Source organism: Cupressus sempervirens, chromosome 5, assembly GCF_028749045.1.
Source record: "Cupressus sempervirens isolate cs-2001-9-10 chromosome 5, ASM2874904v1, whole genome shotgun sequence".
In the NCBI taxonomy this organism is placed as follows: Eukaryota; Viridiplantae; Streptophyta; class Pinopsida; order Cupressales; family Cupressaceae; genus Cupressus; species Cupressus sempervirens.
In genome coordinates, this window is record NC_143122.1 from 931,922,877 (window position 1) to 931,944,088 (window position 21,212).

General features: G+C 35.5%; 1 protein-coding gene across 9 annotated transcripts in view; it reads right to left on the minus strand.

Annotated features, from left to right (window-relative positions):
* LOC149559009 (uncharacterized) overlaps positions 1 to 8,845 on the minus strand; it is a 36,298-nt gene extending 27,453 nt beyond the window's left edge. For 8 of the 9 annotated variants that reach the window (XR_016365104.1, XR_016365103.1, XM_089832962.1 and 5 more), the window contains exon 1: positions 8,684 to 8,845. The gene's annotated coding sequence lies outside the window, so the exon portion shown is untranslated. Of the gene's footprint in view, positions 1 to 8,289; positions 8,544 to 8,683 lie in introns of all 9 variants that reach the window. The other variant, XM_089832959.1, reaches the window with a different exon arrangement.
* Positions 8,846 to 21,212: the final 12,367 nt, after the last annotated feature.

The following is a 21,212-nucleotide window of genomic DNA, read 5'->3' on the forward strand; positions in this document are numbered from 1 at the left end:
TACATACAGGTAGATGGATATAGATTAGTTTATTATATCATTTACTACCACAGTAAAATCTACTTGGTACCCAACTCCAAATTGAAGATGATGAACACAAGAGAGATTAATAATCCTCCTTTAGCGAGATTCTTAGGATCGAAGTTGTGATTTCTTGAGGGCAAGCAATCTCTGAGTGGGCAGCATTGTAATGTCCCTGATGCAATTTAATTATCTCACAAGCCCATTTTTATTTTTATTTTTTGTAGGTGTTGGTCGTGTCAGCACTTTTGTAAACCCTTTGGAGCTTATCTGAAGGGGTATTTAATGACTCATAGGTGGTTGAAGGTACACAAATTCGATATTTTCTTTGTATCTACATATTCCTATTGGAGTTCTGCTATTCTCCATTTTGAACTTGAAAGATCCTCCTTACTTAAATTCCACAATTTTGGTGGGAGAAATCCTCACCCTATTCTGCTCTTAGTTCAATCACTGATGTAGTGTGAAATGATATCATTATTTACATATTTCCTCTTGAATGTGCAAATCTTCATTTCCATCTAAAATCTATCATTTTAACATTAACAATCTAATCCACAACTTGCATCCTTATATCTGAGTATAGATAATGTAGTATTCATTATGTGAAAAGACCACTAACAATGGAATTAGGAGGTTGTACGAAGAGGGTATAGAGGTAGTATGGTGTTGATATGAAGCTAATACGGAGGTGGTATGAAGCTAGTGTTAGAATATATAGTCCACCAATATAACTAAGGGGGGTGAATCAATTATCAAACTATTATCACAATTATCAACCTTAAACAAACTTAACCATATGAGCAATATAATCAGAAACCACAACAAGATACTCATGCACAATAACACCAAATATGTTAACTAGGGAACCCCTTGATCAGAGGGAAAACCCCAGTGGAGATGGTACCCACAAGATGATGTACTAATATAAATATTCTTTGTTAGACGATGGACCCTGTTAGGAGTCTATACCAACATTCAGTACATATTAGTCCCTGTGAGGAGTTGTGGAAGACAGTTGGACCTACTGTCCAAATAGCTTCAAGGGCAAGACCAATGAACTCACTATCCAAATGATCTCTGTATTATTCCTTGCAGAATAATTGAAATGAATAGTACTTCCTTTGTCCTATCAACCAAACCTCTGCTCCTTCTGATCTTGTAACCAGATCGCAAAACTTGCATCCAATAATCCCTTGGATCGCTTACTCGCATTCAATAAACACTCTACTCCTTTTCGCACTTCGCACTTCGCACTTCATACAACAATCACAACACATTACAAACAAGGAAAACATCTTTCCTTTATACTATATCTTCAAAATCATTCCTTGAGTCAGCCTAGAGGCTTTCCCAATTAATTATAATAAGATAATTAATTAATTACAATTACAATAGCATTGTTGCTCCACAGTCTATACAACTTCTCACACGTGCGATACTAGGGCTTGCACATCGGCTGACGTCATCATCAGCATGTCTTATGTCACTGACTAACCATGCATCTTCTTATTACATCTCAGATGAAAGATATAATACAAACATCAGAAACTACTTTCCAAGCATTCTATCTCTATATTGCTCTTAGTAAATCAAGTACAACTTTCATACATCTTCGACCTACGCATTGCACATTAAACCTCGCCATCAAGACAGTGCAGAACATGTCCATGACTGCACATCACGAAACAAGCACAACCTTGTCTGTACAACTAAGATTTGTCTGTGCTACTCTTTCAATCTTCACAGACTTACTACTATGTTGACATCAATGACAAACACAATCATGAATGCAACATGTCAATACTCTCCAATGCTTAGGATACTCCCCCAATGTAGTATCATTAACATTCATGCTAACAGCTAGTACATAGGTGGTATGGTGCTAGTACAAAAGTAGTATAGAGGTGGTACAGTGCTAGTATGGAGGTAGTACAGAGGTAGTATGTGGGGAGTACAAAGGTATCAAGCTTCCAATGGAGATGAAGTAGTTTTATGGAGTTGGTATTGGTCGGCATACAGTTGAGGAGGCTTTCGGGTATATTACATTCAAATAGAAACCCAAGTCTTACCCCAAGGGCGGCTTGGAAGTTATTTAAAATTCTGAGACAAAAAAATAAAAAGTTCTCTTTGTGCAAAAGAATGCAAAGAAAATGACACTTAAAATCAGAAAAGAATCAATGAGATGGAAATGTTGGAAAATAATGCTACTGTATCTACAAATGAAGAGCTTGAAGATATTGTGTCTAAAAGTATACAAGGGCAACACTCTAATGAGGATCAACTGAAAGAGTGATAAAGAATCAGCAAATTCTTTTTCAGTTTTGGTAAATATGGTTAGTGCACTAGCTTTTGAAGAGCGGCATATAACTTAACAAACCACAGGCTGACCATTTCTATGAGTGGTTCAGAGAGAGGAAACGAAAAGACCTTGAAGTCTGTAAACGTACCCCAATTAGACTCTAATTTTCATACAACCTGCACGCCACAGCCTTTTAGAATCGCTATTGTTCAAAGGAATATAAATGTTTTGCATTGGTGCACCTTCCAGAGAATGATTTTGAAGGTAATGACCAAGAATGGCTAAGAATATTAAATGATGGTAATGCTAAACAAAAACCTTGTCACAGTTGCATGGAAATAAGCTTGAGGAGTTGATAATTTCTTTTGAAAAGGAACTTACCAAAATTTAAGCAGGTTGGTGTTTTGATGGTCTTGTGATAGATTCAATGAGAGTTTCTGTGGATAAAAAAATCTCAATTGGTGGTTGCTTGGAAGGAGCTGATAATTCTAGGAAGACAAGTCAGTCCCATACTTTAAAGTACTCCTCAAATATCAGATTGTTGTATGTGCAGTGGCAATAAAGATTCAATTTCATATACAGATGTCAGGGTTAGGAATTTATGTCTATTGTCAGAAAAATTCTTATCAAGTCAACTAGTTAAAAAATCTGAGTATGTGGTACTATAGCTGTTGCACATGGATTGGATATCTCTTCCTTCTCGAAATGAAATTTATGTCCATGGTCACAGTTCTCATCAAGTGAACCTGTTAAAAATATCTGATTATGTGGTTCTATAACTACTATAAGTGGATTAGAACCTCACTAAAGGATTTGGTTCTACCTTATCAAGAGATGGAAAACCATGATGGTGGAACACCCAGTGATGTAATGAGACAAATAATTCCAGCATGTGGTAAATCTTGCAGTCGCATGCCCTTCTTTTTCTTTTGAAAGATACAAGTATGAGAGAAGACAAGGACATGATTTGAATGTATCCCTTTGAGCATCACATTTACACTTGGGCAACACAGTGAGTTGTCAAGGTTTTCAAGAACAAGTAAGAAACTGAAATGGTCCCTATCACAACCAATCTTCCATTTGGTTGCTGGGTGTGATGAAGTTATAAGTCTCATCCTTGCAAATTTTCCACCAAAAAGATGAGACTAGAAAATGCACAGCAAATGGAATCACAGAAAGAAGAGACAAGTCCCTAAGCAAGTCAATTTTCCACCAAGAGGATCATAAAAAGGATAACAAGAGAAAATGTGAATGAAGTCATCTGTTTAGTGCCACATTCGTTGTCAAGATGTATAGAAGAGTAAAGTCATCTTAAATTGCCATTAAATAAAATGTTCAAATATAATACAAGTGGATGATTCAAGTGCAAGGGTCTATGAAAAATCAATGAAGGCTGATGAAGTCAAGGAAGTAGTTATCAGATCCAAGCAGCATAGGGTCTATTTTCCTTATTTTTATACCTTTCGAGCTAGGAAAATTGCTAAGTCAAGGTCAAGTGAGGAAAACAACAAAAAAATCATTAACGTTCAAGGAAAGGGGGAAATGACTTTTGGAAGTAAGGGGTACGATTAGGTAGTGTCTAAATAGCCAACTAAAGTAGATAAAGAGATTTTGGCAAAAAATGAAGTGTTCACATTGGTTATATATATGTTTCAGTTTTCTGTTTAGACATTGTCATGCAACTAGAATAGTGTCAAGTACATGTGGTGAAATTAGAATAGGATCAAGTACTTGCATTTACAATGAAAGTTGATATCTCTAGATGGAATAGAGTAGGTCCCTTTGGATTATAAACATACATCAAGCCAATGAGCATGTATCCAACTTAAAGTTGCAAGTCTGCAAGTAGGAACCTTGCAGCCACCTCTATGATCTTTTTGCAATCTTAGCATACATGGTTTCTTTGCTTTTTAGAGGATATGGGGCATTTCGCGATTTCATAAAACACTCATCAACATTACCCATGGCACTTTGCAAGAAGTTGTTCCCTTTCCTGCAACATAGAAGGAGTTTGTGAGCACAATTCTAGGGATTACATTGATTGCCAACACAATGTTGATACCACCAAAACACAATATTTTGTCTCCTCTGGTATGAAATCCATATATATATAACTAGTTGGTATGGTAAATAGTTTGGTTAAGTACTCAAAAGTTGCACCATGGATTTCAAAGAATGTACATCTTGTAGTAGATTTCTTTTCATGTTGAAGTAGTTTAGTTGAGTGAAAGTAATTGTGGATATTTGCTTGTATGACTCAAAAAACTCGAGGCAACTAGCCTCTTGCTGACGGTAGGAGTGCCTTGTGTGTCTAGCCGATGATTGAAAGCACTTATCTTCAATTGATATTCAATCTTTTGCATCAATTTGATGGCATTAGGGAGCGGGTATTGATTTGAAAACCATTTGAATATTCCTTAGAAGCTTGTACTAGGTGGGCGGAGTCGCTGATTGAGTTTCATAGTAGAGTCCAAGTCCATCCATGATTCCTTGCATTCATAGATAGTACTAGTAGTCAAATTTAGCAAGTTTAAGTTGAAGTGAAAGTTGGAAAATCAAACTAAAGTTTCACTGCATATTGTGAAACTAAATCTTTAGTATTGCAAGCATTTGATATCCATGAATGAATAGCATAAGTCCTCTAAGTGGTAACCAACAAATCATATTGTTTCACTAAGAAAGTATCCACAAATTGAAGGAACCTTGAAGTCATTTCATGATCTTACTTTGCAAGCTTAGCATGAGAGATGACCTTATATAAAGAGAGGATTGAGCATCTAAGTGTTCCACTTTGAAACATTCTGTGTTTTATTCTGCATGTTGTAGTGGACTAAAACCCACACCAAAAGGTCTCAAAGATTATAATAAAGGGATCATTTTGAGAGCTTCTTTACATCTCAATATTGGTAATTGTGACATTCTCAGCCTTTTCCACACATTGGGGATAGCCAAAAGAAAAGTTTAATCGTGTGAAAAATTCAATTGGCATTGTTTGTCTTCAAAGAGATGCTTGATTTTTACGCAAGGAGGTCTCTTTGTATTGCAACTTTATTTCTGAGCAAGGGAAAGCAAGAGGCCAATGATGAAAAAATGCCCGACCCTCTATGGGCATTAATGCCCAACATTATCCGAATTCCACCTTCACCTTTTGGAAAAATCCTTTGGGATATCAAGCCAATTGATGGAACTTGACAAAATATGAAAAAATAAAACAACTTAAAAGGGGCCAAAATGTTGGTGGAAATGATTGAGTTTGATTGAGATTGCCCAAGATGGATGGGAGTCTGACCTTGCTTGGGCATTTTGCCCAAATCTTGGTGATTTCCGCTCCTTTTGGCCCAAAATTTTTATGTGAACATGGAATCAACATGGACTTAGCCAAATTGAACAAGAGGAAATTGAATGGGCTGGAGATATAATTAAAACGATCAATTTGGTTTTTAGAAAAATGTCCAAGATGGGTCAGAATCTGACCCATGTGCGAATGAAATTTCTTCCCTAAAAATTGGGTATGAGTTGGAAGCATGGGTCAAATTGGAGAAGGATGGATGAGGTTTTGAGTAAAAGAATCTGATTGAAAGTGTTTTTGTGAGACGATTTGAGTTTTCTGTTAAGGAAAGAACAACGCTTTCCATGAAAAGAACATCAGTTGATAAAACACTAGCAGCATGAAAGAGATATTGACTCCCACAGGATTTATTCACTATTCTTGAAGAGTTTGTTCACTGTTTCCAAGGTCCATTAACTGTTCTTGTAGGTGTATTCACTATTCCATAGAAGATATAATATATTCATTGTCATGAAGGATTCACCTTCATGAGATCTGCATCCACTGCTGTTTTGAGGGTCACATTCACTGTTCTATCAGACACTGTGACTGTCCTATCAACTATTAACTATTCCATCAAATAGAATCATTAATTTAAGCTCATTCACTCTCTCAGGAATCCATTCACTGATCTGTGTTAATAGTTTATTCACTGTCAACAGATGAGATCTATGTACTAATAAAAGGAAATAGAGATCTAAACATATGTTTTGAGGAAGACATTTTCATTTAAGTCGAAGTTCTATATTCGTTTTTGGAAATAATTTCTCCCTTGCCAACTATTTCCACTGCCTCAGTCCAAACTGCTGCTTGCACCAACTCTATGGAATTTTCTGCCAACTATATGGAATTTTCCGCCAACTCTCAGTCCAGACTTTACGGACTGGCATACATTCACAGCTTGCAATCCGATTACGAACTTGGGAGCTCCAAGTTACTCAACCACTGATATGATCTTGTCTTCACATTTATGTAGTTCTTAACCAATAAGTTACTTGAACAACACGTATGCAATGTAACCTCTTCAGTATGGTTATAAATACAGGGGGGCCAATATCTAATGTTAAGGGATGTGTGTAATCAAAGAATTTGAGAGAACTCAGAAGTCTGTAGAGTTCATTTGAAATATAATCAGAGAAAATTATGTTTCTGTAGAAAACATACATTGTGAGACCATGTAATTGCATTGTGAGAGAGCATAGAGATTACTGAGAATGCTATAGAGTTCATATTTTGGATATTCTGTTCTCAATTAATAGAACTGTTGTTTGTAAGCTGTAGCATACTGTTATCTACATGTTGTGTTTAGCCTAGTTTATAGTTGGCTCTGTTTTATTTTAGTACCCTATTTTATTGCGATTCCCCTATTCCCTTCATTTGTAATTGGTACTATTTTTGCATATTTTACCGTGACACTTACAATCACTGTATGGGTCGAAGAGTACAATGACTATGATTGTCTATCACCATTCTTAAACAAGTAAATGACTATGTTCATCTTCAATAATCATAATTATTCTGTACTGTAATTATGAAGCATAAAATTACTATTTGTGGCCACTTTTAACCTGCGTGCAGTGCATAGCGGTTCTGACACAGCTGCAAGGGATGCAATTTACCATGATTAGGTTATTCTGAACATGGGTTGTCTGACATTTCTAGCAGCTTTAGCTGTTATAGATTTCAATTGTAATATGCATAGCTTGAGGCTGTTTATTCTTCCACTGCATCCAATGCATCCATAACTGTCAATGAAAAGGTCAAATTTATTCAAAAAGGGTTTTTGTTTACATGGATTTTCCAACTCATTTTGTCATTGTAGACACCTCCAAGCACAACTAGCTTATATATGTTTTATTATATATAAAATTTGGCTAGCGAGGCACCAATTAGAAATTTGAATTAAGGTAACAAAAATATCCTCACAAATTTAGAAATTTAAAGTTTGGTTAATCTCTAACTGTCATTGAACTGAATGTAAAACTAACAGTCATTTTAAAATCCACCATAGCTTTTTCCAGTATGTTTTACAGACCGTAGTGAGCTCGGGACCATGACCCATAAACACATCTCCTATATAGAAGAGATTACAAGGGACTAACCTCCATCAAATACTTACACACATATATATATCAGTAGAAAAAGTCCCGTAATGATGCTGCATGCTTTTATACTGATATCTGTAACAACTAAATAATAGCAATCGTGCAACCCTCCAAGCCGTAATCCCTCTCAAGTATGGTAGTTTCCCCATTCAATAGCCTATCATAAACCTTGCAGTAACGTATGCAAAGCATGCGGCAAATGACGGGGAGGAAAGCGTTGCTACTGCTTCTTTTTTATGCAAGCCTTATTATCCCCATTTTTTCCCCTCCCCACCATTTTGCTGGTACTGGTATACTTGCATACGATTATGAAAAAATACACACAAGAGATTCCCACAATTTCACAGAATGCTAATTTTAAAATGCCATATACATAAATGGCCAGATGCTCACAGAAGAAATTTGAAATAGGGCAAGGATAATATTCTCATAAATTTAGCAATTTAAGTTTTGGTTAATCTCTATGACTAAGTACTTCCTGGAATTGAAGAAAATAAAACCGGATTAATATATGAAAAGGAACACAAACTAACAAAGAGTTTCGAAAGAATGGGGAATGCTGAATCCAGGAGCCTCGCCCAACTCTGCCACATTTCCATCTTACATAAATAAAATTTGTAGGTTATTAACGGGGGCTCTTTAATTTCAGGCGATAAATTGTAGTAAGAAAAATGATGGAAATCAGACAGAACAACAGGATAATCTTGCATGCATGATTCGAGAGAGATCAAGGATACATATATTGTTGATTAGGTAACGTTGAGAAACACAAACTTGACAGAATCCCCTGCATTGTGCATAAATGGAAAATATGAAATTTGTTTAACATTCAGCAAGTTATATGCGATGTGCAGTACGTGTTAGTACTACCTGTCAACAATTACACTAATAATTAGCTGAGAAGAGAAGATCAAAGAAGAAAGAAACCTGCCCAGTGAACTGCACCTTCTCTTTACAATGCCCCGAAAATCTGTAGGACAAACAAACACTGCTTTAAAAAGGTTTAAGGAACTAAAGCTACAGACGATTCTTCCCTTGCAGCTCTAAAAATTTCACATACTCTCTGGTCATGGAAGCGTCGTAGACAAAATGTCTATTTATTGATATTTATTAATTATTTAATATGAAATTAAAATTGGCAATTTCATTCTATTATAATTTATAAATGATTAATTAATTACCATACATTCCGTTGTGTCACTTGTCAAGCAGAAACTTTTATACCCACTTCCTTAAAAATAGAGCAGGTGCTGCTGAGATTCTGTAGGAATATTTAGAGGAAAGCAATCCCATGAATTTTGAAATTGAATCCTCTTTAAATCACCTTCTAAATCTAGTTGTCTCATAAATTTTAAAAATAAAGAGATTAATTCATTTTGGTGGGAAGTTGAAGAGCTTTTTGACAAATAACAAAATCCTTCCCTAAGTTGGTGGGGCTAATTCCAGCCCCACCCCATTTTCACCCCCTTACGTTGAGGTCCCATGGGCACTCGCTTCCATAAAAGTATAGTGGGTGCCGCTAAGATTTTTAGGCATATTTAAAAAGGGAAGTTGTCCTATGGATTTATATGTGAATCCACTTTAAAAATTAGCCCTTGAATTCAAAGAAGATAATTGTCTCATGAATTTTGAAAATAAAAAAATATATTTCTTCATAAATTTGTTTAGTGGGAAAATGAAGAGTAGGATTGACAAATGGCAGAAATCTTCCCTAAGTTGGTGGGGCTAAATCTAGCCCCAGCCCATTTTGACCTGGTCAAATTGAGAGGGCTAAAAATCTAGGCCTCCTATTTTGTAGGAAAAGATTCCAATTAAAGCTTTAGCCGCTTTTAAAATATTACCATGGAGCCACTTGATCCACGAAAATAGAGCCCAAGCCCCTCCCATAGGACCCCTGCCTTAAACTACGAGGGGTAAAAAGTCGAGGCTCCTATTTTATAGGAAAAGATAATAAACCTTTAGCCCCCCTTAAAATGTTATAATGGGGTCACCACTCCACAAAAATAGAGCCCAAGCCCTCCCATGAGACCCCTGTCTTAGTGTGGCATAGGTTTAAATTCCAATTTGTATCTAACATACACCAACTTCTCTTTTAGGCGTTACAGTGTTTTCATTTTACAATGGAGGGAAATAGAAATATCATTTATTGTTTATGTCGTTTCAATGTTCTCATTGTCATTTCAGTTACTCCCTGGTACTCTGAAAATTTATTGTTGCTTTTGCTCCTCATTGATTGATTCACTGTTGCATAATGGAGATTCTAGCTAGCTTATGACCACCTCTTTTAAATGGGTTTTCATCTATATTTGACATTTTTTCTCATAGGAGAGATGGAGGAGAAGAAGTTAGAAAGAGAAAAAAATTGAAGAGGGGTAAAAAAAATGATCAAGATCATTCATTTTCGTTCTCTAAACCAATGCCAGGAGGCTTTTTTTTTGGATGAATAGTCCCTTTCTATTAATAAAGTAATATACTAGTTACAAATTCACAAAAATGGGGCCCAAGGATACAAGACCATCCTACAAGAGTTCACATGGTCGAAGCCAGATACAATAACTATTCATCTAAAAAACATTTAAGCAGTCCCTCAAGCTGCAAGAGCAGTGCCAACTGAGGGAGATGGTTCATCACATTCATTAAAACCCCAGGCATCCTTAGGATTGGCAGGCGAACTAGGAATAGTCCTGCCATCAACACCATCATCAGCAACTTGTTCATTATCTTTCTCTTCCGCTCATGACGAAGAGATAGCCAAATTCAGGCAGAAAGGCCATTTGGAGCTAGGAACACTAGGAGGAGCAGTAGGAGGGAGAACCATAGGAACCAGGGACCAACTAGAGTTGCGGTGAGTTGGAGAAGCTGAGTGGCCCCGTCAACCATCATCGCTTCCACTTGGAGAGTGGTGGCGAGGAGCCTAGAAGTGTGGTGTGCAAGTGGCGATGAGCAGAAGAACTATGATCCCAATGGCAGCCCTAGGGCAGAGTATGGTCAACAAATTCAGGAGGCACTCTAGCGACCATGCAAGATGTGTTACCCTAGTGATTAAGTAGCTCCTAAAGGTGAGCCACCTCTAGAGCCACCTTGTTAGCTTGGACCTGTATCTGTAACATGGCATTATTACAAATGCATGCTTTAGTGTACATAGCAACATTGATAAAAAGAAAGTTGTGAGTGAAAAGAACATCCTTCCATAAAGTAAACAAAATCTCCATCTTGAAAGTATGCCAAATCTAGGCAAATCTCCTAGGGATCCTGGGGGGAATCACCCAGCACAATCATGTGCCAAGAAAAGGGTTATGGCCTGAAAGGCTTGAAAAAATCATATATCCAATTCTAATAATTCTGAGCACGCCTACAAAACCAAAAAATATGCAGAAAAAGACTTAGGATTCCCACAAAAAGGATAGCAAGGATTTGGAGCACCAAGATGCTTGAGTAGGGGCCCAAGGGGAAGCCCTTGAAACAACAAGCACTAGACAAAATGAGCTATCCTTGGCTCAGTGATAACACTCCAAATAGTGTCAAATCACATTCTCTAATGATAAGTAGAAGACTGAAGATGCCAGCATTGGTTGAGGGTATCCATCATAGGAAGATAAGGAGAAAGCCAACAATGTCCTCAGTTAGGCTTGTAATTGATGAAGGGTGTGGCATGATACCACTTCCAATCTTTCCACCAAGGTTGCACAGACAGGATGCCCACCTTGTGCAAATGATCTAGAAGGGCAAAGAGCAGAAGATCAAAAGTCTGTTGATCTAGATGAATAAGACACAACTAGACCTGAATATCCTCCCAAGATCTAAGACTCATGGAGATCCTAGAGAAATCCTTTGGAGTCTTGATGTCATTTGAAAAAATGCAGAGCACTGGCACCTTGAGTCTTGGCTAAAGGAACACCCTAAATGGCAAACAACGATGACCAAAGGTTCTGTTGATTTAAAGAAAGCCCATCACAAAACCCATATCCAAGGCCAAAAAGTTTTTTAAATTAATAAGACTTTTTTATTTATTAATTTACTCAAATAAATAGATTAAAATATTATAATACAATTATATAAACTTATAATTATAATATTAATATTGATAAAAAGGGTGCATTATGTAAGATTGAAAAAAAAAAGTTTGTTTTTCCATACTATTATATATTAGATTGGTCTTCATATCCTTCTCATTATGTGAGAGCTTGTTCATCTCTAGGGCCAGGAGACTTATTAATTAATAAGACTTTTTATTTATTAATATATTCAAATAAATAGATTAAAATATTATATTAAAATTATATAAACTTATAATTATTATACTAATATTGATAAAAAGGGTGCATTATTTAAGATTAATTAGTCGGTTGATTTATCATTACATATTATGAAATTACTTATCATTTTTTTTTCAATATGTTTAAACATATTTTAATAGACATTAATTACAAGAGATTGAAAAAAAAATGTTTATTTTTTAATACTATTATATATTAGTGTAATAATTATAGGAATTTTTACAAATTAAATTAGAAAAAAACTTTTTGGATCAAGCATCTCTTATAATTAATTATAATAGCTACAATTAGAAATATCATAATCATTATTTTTAAAATTATTGTTATTAAGATTCTTCATCATCCTTTTAAAATGCAAGGCACAACTACTCTAAAATTACAATTATAGATAGTGTAATAATAGATAGATATCTTTCTAATGAGTCTGATTATGAAAATAAGCTTCTCCAAAGAATATATCTGGGTTTTATATATTATCATAGTTAATCTATAATAGTAAATTATAATCAATTGAATATATATATATATATATATATATATATATATATATATATATATATATATATATATATATATATATATATATATATATATATCAATTGAATATATAATATTTTATGGTATATATATATATATATACCTCAAAAATATGTTTAATGTAATAGATTCCCTTTCAAAAGTTTTTAAAAAAATTGTCTTACCACTTATATCAAATTAATACAATCAAAATATATGTTTTTTATTCAAATAATTAGAGTTTTGATTTGCATTAGCAGTAGCAACATTATAATTTGAAATAGAGAAAAGGTTGTAGTGGGACTTATATAGAGAGAGAAGCAAAGAGTTTTCAAAGCTTTAATTTTTATAATATATAATTTGTTAATCAAGTATTAAATGAAAACATCTCTCTCATGTCTCTTTATCTCTCATTATCTTCCTATGTGTCTACCTCTCTCTCACCCTCATCTCCTTGTATCACTCTCTCACATATTCTCTCCTATAATTTCTCATCTATTTACTCTACTCTTCCTATCCTCATCACCATCTCCATTTTTTTTTGCTTCAATTGTGCTCTTTTTTCTATTTAACTCATATCTGTATGCTTCTACTTTGACCTTTCTTCAATGTCCCTCCTCTCTTAACATTGCTTCCCCATTATGACCTCTCTCCACCACGGCCACCTATTCAATGCCATAATTATTCTTTTTATCCCTCTACCTCATTTGACTCCTCGTCCTCATTCTCTCTCTAAATTTATCCCCTTCCCCCTTCTCCTTTTGTTTCATGTTCATCCCCCTCTCACCATCTATTCCCCCTAGCCACCATATATCTCTACCTCGTGTATGTCTCCCCCCCCCCCCCTCTCTCTCTCCAATTGTATCCATTCAATAACCTAATTATTTTTCTCTCCCTACCTCATCTCTTTCCCCATCCCTATTGTCTCTTACCACCTGCATCTCCATTTATCTTACCCCCAAATACCATATTTTCCCCCTAATTACCATTTGCATCTCTCTCTCTCTCTCTCTCTCTCTCCCCCCCCGCCCCCCCCCCCCTTGTCTCACTCTCTCTCACACATCTCCCCTCCTGCATGTCTCTTTATCTCTAAAAGTTTCTCTCCATGTCTATCTGTTGACATATTAGTCAAGATTGTTATTAGTGACACACATTTATTCAGATTTTGTACAGCTACTAAGCTCATTGAACAATTTACAGTGTTTGTCATGTAATTCAATAGCCACCTAGCTTCTATAGTTTCTAGTAAGTCCTTTGGACTAATTCTAGTGGTTACGAAGCATATTCAGTTAGTGTGAAGTTCAATAGTTCAAACCGAGCATTTCAGTGTATACCAAGTTTATCAGTGGTTAAAGAGTTTGCAGTTCATGTGATGTGAGGCCTATTTTTATCGAGCATTGTAGTATCTATTGAGTTCATAGTTTAGGTGATGCAAAGCCAGTGTTAACCAATCTACTTCATGGTAACCAAGTGATTTAGTATTTGCCAAGCTTACACAATCTCTACCGAGTCACTAGTGCAAATCAAGTTCAAGACTACTTGAAAGTGATCAGTATGAATTGAGCTTCTATTTCTACCAAGAGCATGATGATGCCAAGCAATGATAGTGGATGTCAAGATCAGAACCTCACTGAGTTAGTCTTTAGAACCCAAGTATCTTCATGTGAGCTGACTTTGTAATATTTGTGTTAACTTGTGTCATGGCCAACTTTGTAATTTTGTAAATTGGATTGGTATGTATATGTGATGTATTGTATCATATCCAATGTATGGAATGTAATGAATGTGTAATGCAAGTGCAAGAATGCAAATGTGAAATGAATGCAGCAGATAAAGAATTGTAAAGGCCATATCAGTACAAGGAGCAACAGTGACAAATCTATCACAGAAGGTGATTAGTACACTAAGGAATCTCTATCATCAAACTTAGTTGCATACCAAAGATCTACTGCTTCATCCTAACAAGTGAACCAGTCAAAATCCTTTAACAAGGTAGACCTAACAATATTTTATAAATCTCTTTACCAAGTGCATACTCTATTGTGTGTTTGTAAATCTTCTCACAAGGTGGACCTAACAGTCCTATTTGCTCCTAACAGGATAGATCATCAAAAGTGATCAATGCAAACCTTAATAGGCCAACTTTATGATGTAGTACTAAAGTTTGTGGGTATCATCCCCACCCTAGTTTTACTTTCTATTTGGAAGGTTTCTGGGTCACCAAATCTTTGTGTTCAAGTGTTATGGATGCATTCATGTTTTCAGTTTCTCATGCATGCAATTAGATCAGATGTGAAGAGTTAAATGCTAATTGGTTTATTGGATTAATTATTGAATTGGTAGAAGTTTTAGAAGTTATTGATTCACCCCTCCCCTCTCAGTAACTTAGCATAGTCTTGAATATTTCCAACAATTGGTATCAGAGCTTTGTGGTTCTTAGGAGAAAGTTTAATAGCTTGAGAAAAGATCAAGGATATGGAGATTTTCAAACTTGACAAAGCTATTGACAATGAAAAGTTGGATCTGGAAATGGCCATTACCCAACTCAAGAAAGCTAAGGAGAAACTTTCCCAATCTCTGAAAAGAAGAAAGGAACTTGCAAATGAAATGAATGATCATCTCTACATTGAAGAAAGAATTGAAGACTTTCACCCTTCAAGCAGTTCAGATGAAGCAAATGATGCAATCAAAGAACTCCTAGAGGAGAATGGTTACCTACAAGAAGAAGTAAGAAAGCTGAAAAGAGAACAAGAAATTCAGTCAGTTAGGTTATTTGAAGTCTTTGAATAGAGAAACAAGATAAAAGAAGAAATGGATGGAAGGAACAATGAAATCTAGAACCAATCCCTTTAGCATGCAGACCTTATTGATCGGCTCTCTAATGCAAATGAGGAAATCATGAGCCAAAGATAAATTAATGAAAGATTAAGGAATGATTTAAATTTTGAAAGATAAATCAATGAAAGAATAAAAAATGAGTTGAGATCTGAAAAGAAAATCAGTGAAAGACTGATAAATGACCTAAACACTAAGAAGCAAATTAATTAAAGAATGATGGAATCTCAAGTAGACATGAATCAACTAAATGAGCAAAATCTCTATAGACAAAAAGGAAAAGTAAGAATTGGATACAAAGAAGAAGGTGAATCCTCGAAACAAGCTGCTCAAAGGAATCAAAGACCTACTTGCAATCACTGTGGTAAGATAGCTCATACATCAAACAAATGTTGGAGCAATGGAAAAGAAAAATTCAATAGAAAATGTTACAATTGCAATCAGCATGGTCACAAGGCTAATGAATGCAAAGGCCAAAATTTGAAGGCAATTGTCATAAATGTAAGAAACATAAACACAAGGCATTGGAATGCACAACAAAGACATTGAATCTTGCAGAGCAAATTGTGAAAGCAATATTTGGTTGGGATTACAATACTTGGTGTAGATGTCATTACTGTGGAGAATTTGGACACATTGGTATGAATTGTGTTAAACATCATATGAGGAAAAGAGATACCACTATAAGATGTTTCATTTGTACAAAACTTGGTCATCTTGCCAAGAATTTTATGAATACTAGTAAAACTAAAGATAAGAAGAAGGCAAAGGCTGATAGTATTTGAAAGCAGATGAGACAACAATGGATTCCTAAGTCTACTGAGGATACTGGTCTAAGTAATGATGGTCAAGTCACTCAAGAATTGGGCAACTCTACCACTTCTAATTAAGTTCTTAGGGAAGAACTAGAACCAATCTATCAAAGAAGACATCATAATCAGTTCTAGTTGAAAGGTGACAAAGATCCAAATCTGTATGTAAGATACAAAGGGATCACTAAGAAAGATCTACGTCAGCTATTACCGAGTTACCTTCTCTACCAAGTAAGGTTGGGTCATAGACTCTACCAAACAAGGTCGAGAGTAATGAAGGCACGTATGGTTACTAAGTCATGAAGACTTCACTAAGTGATCAATAAAGAGTAATGGATGACAGTCTATCAAGGATTATGGTAACTCATCTACCACCATATTGAGCATTAATGGCAAAATTTTGACAAAAGAAACGGAAGAAAATTCATTTTTCACCATGAATTTTTGAAGTGTTGTTGCGAAAAAGCTATTTTTTGTGCGATCAAGTGACTTGAGCAAATTTCCTACAATCGTTTTGAAAGTTCTCTCAAGCTACTGAGTGAAAATGACATCCAGTAGTGGCAAGGTGAAGAAAGGTTCTGACATGTTGGTTCGAGGTGTTGAATGGAAGGTGCTAGATTTTGAGTTCGTGCCTACGATTACAGAAACCCTAGACCCCAACAAAGCTCAATCACAAATCCCTCCCAAGGTACTTCTTGTTAATGACATTTGAACTCATTTTAAATGTGCAATTCAAGAAATTGGTACTCTTGATATGGATGATGCCCTAGCTCAGTTGTGTGTTGATGGAACCCTAAAACCCAGACATAAACATTTGGAAACAAAAGGATTAACTCATATTCCCCATACGCCCTGAGAGTTTCAAATAAAATGGATTAGGTATATCCTTAGTAGGGTGCATAATGGACAACTATGGTTAGAGCAGCCAATATTGATAATCAAGAAAATGATTTATCAAATCATTGGCCTTCCCATGCTCACCAAAGCCAAAATGACCAAAACCCTAGGTCAAGCAAGAATTGTAAAAGAAAACTCTAGTCGAGTGGGATGACAGAGGCATGAAAATAAGCAATGTTACAGATGCAGAACTAAAGTTTGCTATTCATGTTAGAGCTCATAAGATATATAGTTCAAGTTGTCTTAATAGTGTATCTTGTGAAGCTATGGATTTGGCATATAAAGTGGTTAAGAATAATTTATCTTATGACCTTGTCAAGTTATTATCGAGGCAATTCAATAAGAATATGGAAAGCATTAGAACCTCCAAGAATACCAGTGCAAATTTGATTCTTTGTTAACATGTTTATTCTTTTATGTTCAAAATTCTTTCCATTCCAAAGGCACTATAGTCTAGAGAAAGGATGTGCTAGTATTGTACCAAATAAATGAATACATTGCAAAAATGGGAGAAAATTATGGCAGCATCATGGACAACTATTTCAATGTGTTTAAAGACAAAATGAACAATAGGTTCAAGATACCTAAGAAGTTAGTTGAAGACTACAAGGATGATGTGTGTTTCATGGTTGATTGTGATAGGGTATACATCCAGGCAGTCAAACCTAGAATTGTGTGGGTCAAGAGGAGGATAACCAAACTGAAATCTAGTGCACCTCTCATGTTAACTGAGGGTAAAGGTGAAGATAAAGAATAGGTAGAGGATGAAGAAGAATTAGAAGAAGAAGAAGAGCCTTTGAAGAAAAAGGGCAAGGTGATCATCACCAAGCCTGCAAAGGCATCCACTGTAGTCTTCACAAGGAGGTCTCAGAAGAAAGGAGGTGACATTGTTCTTAGCAGACCTCCACCGACCTTTTAAGAAAAATTGAAGCAAATGGAAGAAAGCTTTGGAGTAAAAAATTTCAAATCTTTGAAGTATGAGACAAGGACAGAGGCAAAGCATAAACAAGTTGAAGAACTGGTGCTAAACAAAATGGGAAAATGGAAGTACTCACCAGACTAGATCGCCTCTCAAATCTCTAATGAATTGCTAGAGAAAATAAAGCCAAGATGAGATTTCACCATGCAAATAGTAAAGGAAATTTATGCACAAATCTTGAGGAAGTTACTACTGAGCATAAAAGATGCTGAGTTAAAAGAGTCTTTAAAGAAAAATGAAGATAAAATGACTCTAAGGTTTAATGCCTGTTTAGTTTTGATTAAGGATATAGAGCATGTAGTTAAGAATGCTACAAACACTTGGAAGAATATTTATTTGCTACATAGGCCAAGTGATTTCCCAGTGGATGTAAAGGATGATGAAGAAGAAGAAGGCAAGGATAGAGGTAGAGTACAAACAAGTTGAAGAGCTAGTGCTAAACAAAATGGGAAAATGGAAGTACTCACCAAATCAGATCGCCTCTCAAATCTCTAATGAATTGTTAGAGAAAATAAAGCCAAGATGGGATTTTTCCATGCAAATAGTAAAAGACATTTATGCACAAACCCTGAGGCAGTTACTATTGAGCATAACAGATGCTGAGTTAAAAGAGTCTTTAAATAAAAATGAAGATAAAATGACTTTAAGGTTTAATACCTATTTAGTTTTGATTAAGGATATAGAGCATGTAGTTAAGAATGCTACAAACACTTGGAATAATATTCATTTGCTAAATAAACCAAGTGATTTCCTAGTGGATGTAAAGGATGATGAAGGATCAACTCATCATGTTACTATTGATTATGAAGAGTACAAGGAGCAAGAAGCCAAAGAAAAGGAAGATGAAGAGGATCAAGGCGAAGAAGCCATCGAGGAAGATAAACAAAATGATTAGGAGACTAACCCAGTCAAGATAGCAGTTGCAGTCATTGCCTCACTTCCTCACTCCCTGAGCAAATCTTTGACTACATCAAGTATGGAGACAACTTCAACAAGTTTGGTTATGACTACTTCAGATACATCAAATATCCAATCACTCTTTGCCCCAACATAGCTCAGCATATTATTAACAAAAGTGACTTCCACTTCATCAACTAAGCTATAGACTTTCTCTTCATCTACTAAATTAAGTTCTTTAGTCATCACCTCTCTAATTTTGACTTCTTCAGTTTTGAGTGCATCCGTGGTAAGCTCCCCAATTTTGTCTACTTCACTTTTGGATTCTACAATTTTGACTTCATCAATTTTGGATTCTTCTAGCATCTCTATAAGTATTCCACCAGTTAGTGCTATAATAGTTTTTACTACAAGCCCAAGTATGTATACTATTGTTTCTATTCCAAGTATTAAGGCAATAAGTGCAAGGACAGTTGAACCTAAGGTTCATCTGCTTACAAAATTTTTGAAAGGAAAAGAGATAGAAGAAGATATAGACTTGGATGAGGAAATAGAAATTTCCAAATGGGATATCTGCAATCTTTCTATAGACCAAATGCACATATTTGGCGAACTCATCCAGAAAAAGGCCATGCAACAAAGATTGAGAGAGGAGAGAGATAGAGAATACAAAATTATAGATGTCGCCAAGAATATTTTGACTAAGGCTATTGGAATTGAGGTTGATTCTTCTCAATCTATTTTGTTTTAGCTTGGAAAGGTAATCCAAAAGTTCAAAGAGGACACTGAGGGATAGGAGAAATTGGTTGAAAAGGCTGAAAACAAGTTCAATAATAAAGTGTTGGAGCACATTTCTTAGCACATAGCTATTAATCAAGTTGAGCTTTCAACAATTTTGGTCAATCTTGAGGCATCCTGTTCAAACGTGTCATCACTTTTTGCAAAGCTATGTGATGTCACTGAGTATACCAAGGAAGTTAAGGGCAAGTTGTCCAAAATTGATACTGATCTCAAGGCAAGTGCTCAGCAGTTGTAACTTGACCCCAATTCAAGCTTTGCACATTTTAAGAAAATCAAAATTTTGACAAACATGCAAGCAGAGTTGTTAAGAGAAGAAGCTAGGATCCGCTCAATATTAGTTGATATACAAAATATGATCCTTCTAGTCATGGATTCTATGTAGAAATGCATTGTATATTCAAAGAACCTAATCTAGGATAAAAACTTCTCTGTTACTGATCACATGATTCAATTATTAGTAGAAGTGTAAATTGCCATTCATACATGTAAGGTACTACAAGAAAGCTAGGATAAAACTCTGGCAATTACCCTCAAGGTACACTCTAAATTTTTATCTCATTTTGGTGTCTCCATGTAAATATGTTGAATAAATCTTTGGCATTACTATCAAAAAGGGGGAGAAGAGAAGAGTTATAAAGAAAAAATGAGAAAGAAGAGATGAGATATGAGAAGAGAAGAGTTACAGGGAGATATGTATATAAGAGAAAAGTTACATGTACATAATAGATCACATAGTATGGGGTAGATATATGCTATGGTGTAGATATATTCTGTATATATCTTACAAAGATCAAATTTTGAAAAAACTCAAAAATAGACCAAGCTAGTATCACATGGTGATGAATACAAGGTATTCAGTTTTGGGCCAATAAGTGACACACACTTATTCAGATTTTGTACAACTACCAAGCTCATTGAATAGTTTATAGTGTTTGTCTTGTAATTTAGTAGCCACCGAGCTTCTATAGTTGCTATCGAGTCCTTTGGACTAATTCCAGTGGTTACTGAGCAGATTCAGTTAGTGTGAAGTTTAGCAGTTTAAACTAAGCATTTTAGTGTATACCAAGTTTATCAATGGTTACCGAGTTCGTAGTTCATGTGATGTGAAGCCTATGTTTACTGAGCATTGCAGTATCTACTGAGTTCATTGTTCAGGTGATGCAAAGCTAGTGTTAACTAAGCTACTTCATGGTAACCAAGTGATTTAGTGTTTGCCAAGCTTACATAATATCTACCGAGTCACCAATGCAAACCAAGTTCAATACTACTTGAAAGTGATCAGTATGAATCGAGCTACTACCTCTACCAAGAGCATGATGATGCCAAACAATGACAGTGGATGTTGATTATTAGAACCTCACCAAGTTAGTCTTTAGAACCCGAGTTTCTTCATGTGGGCTAACTTTGTAATATTTTTGTTAACTTGTGTCATGGCCAACTTT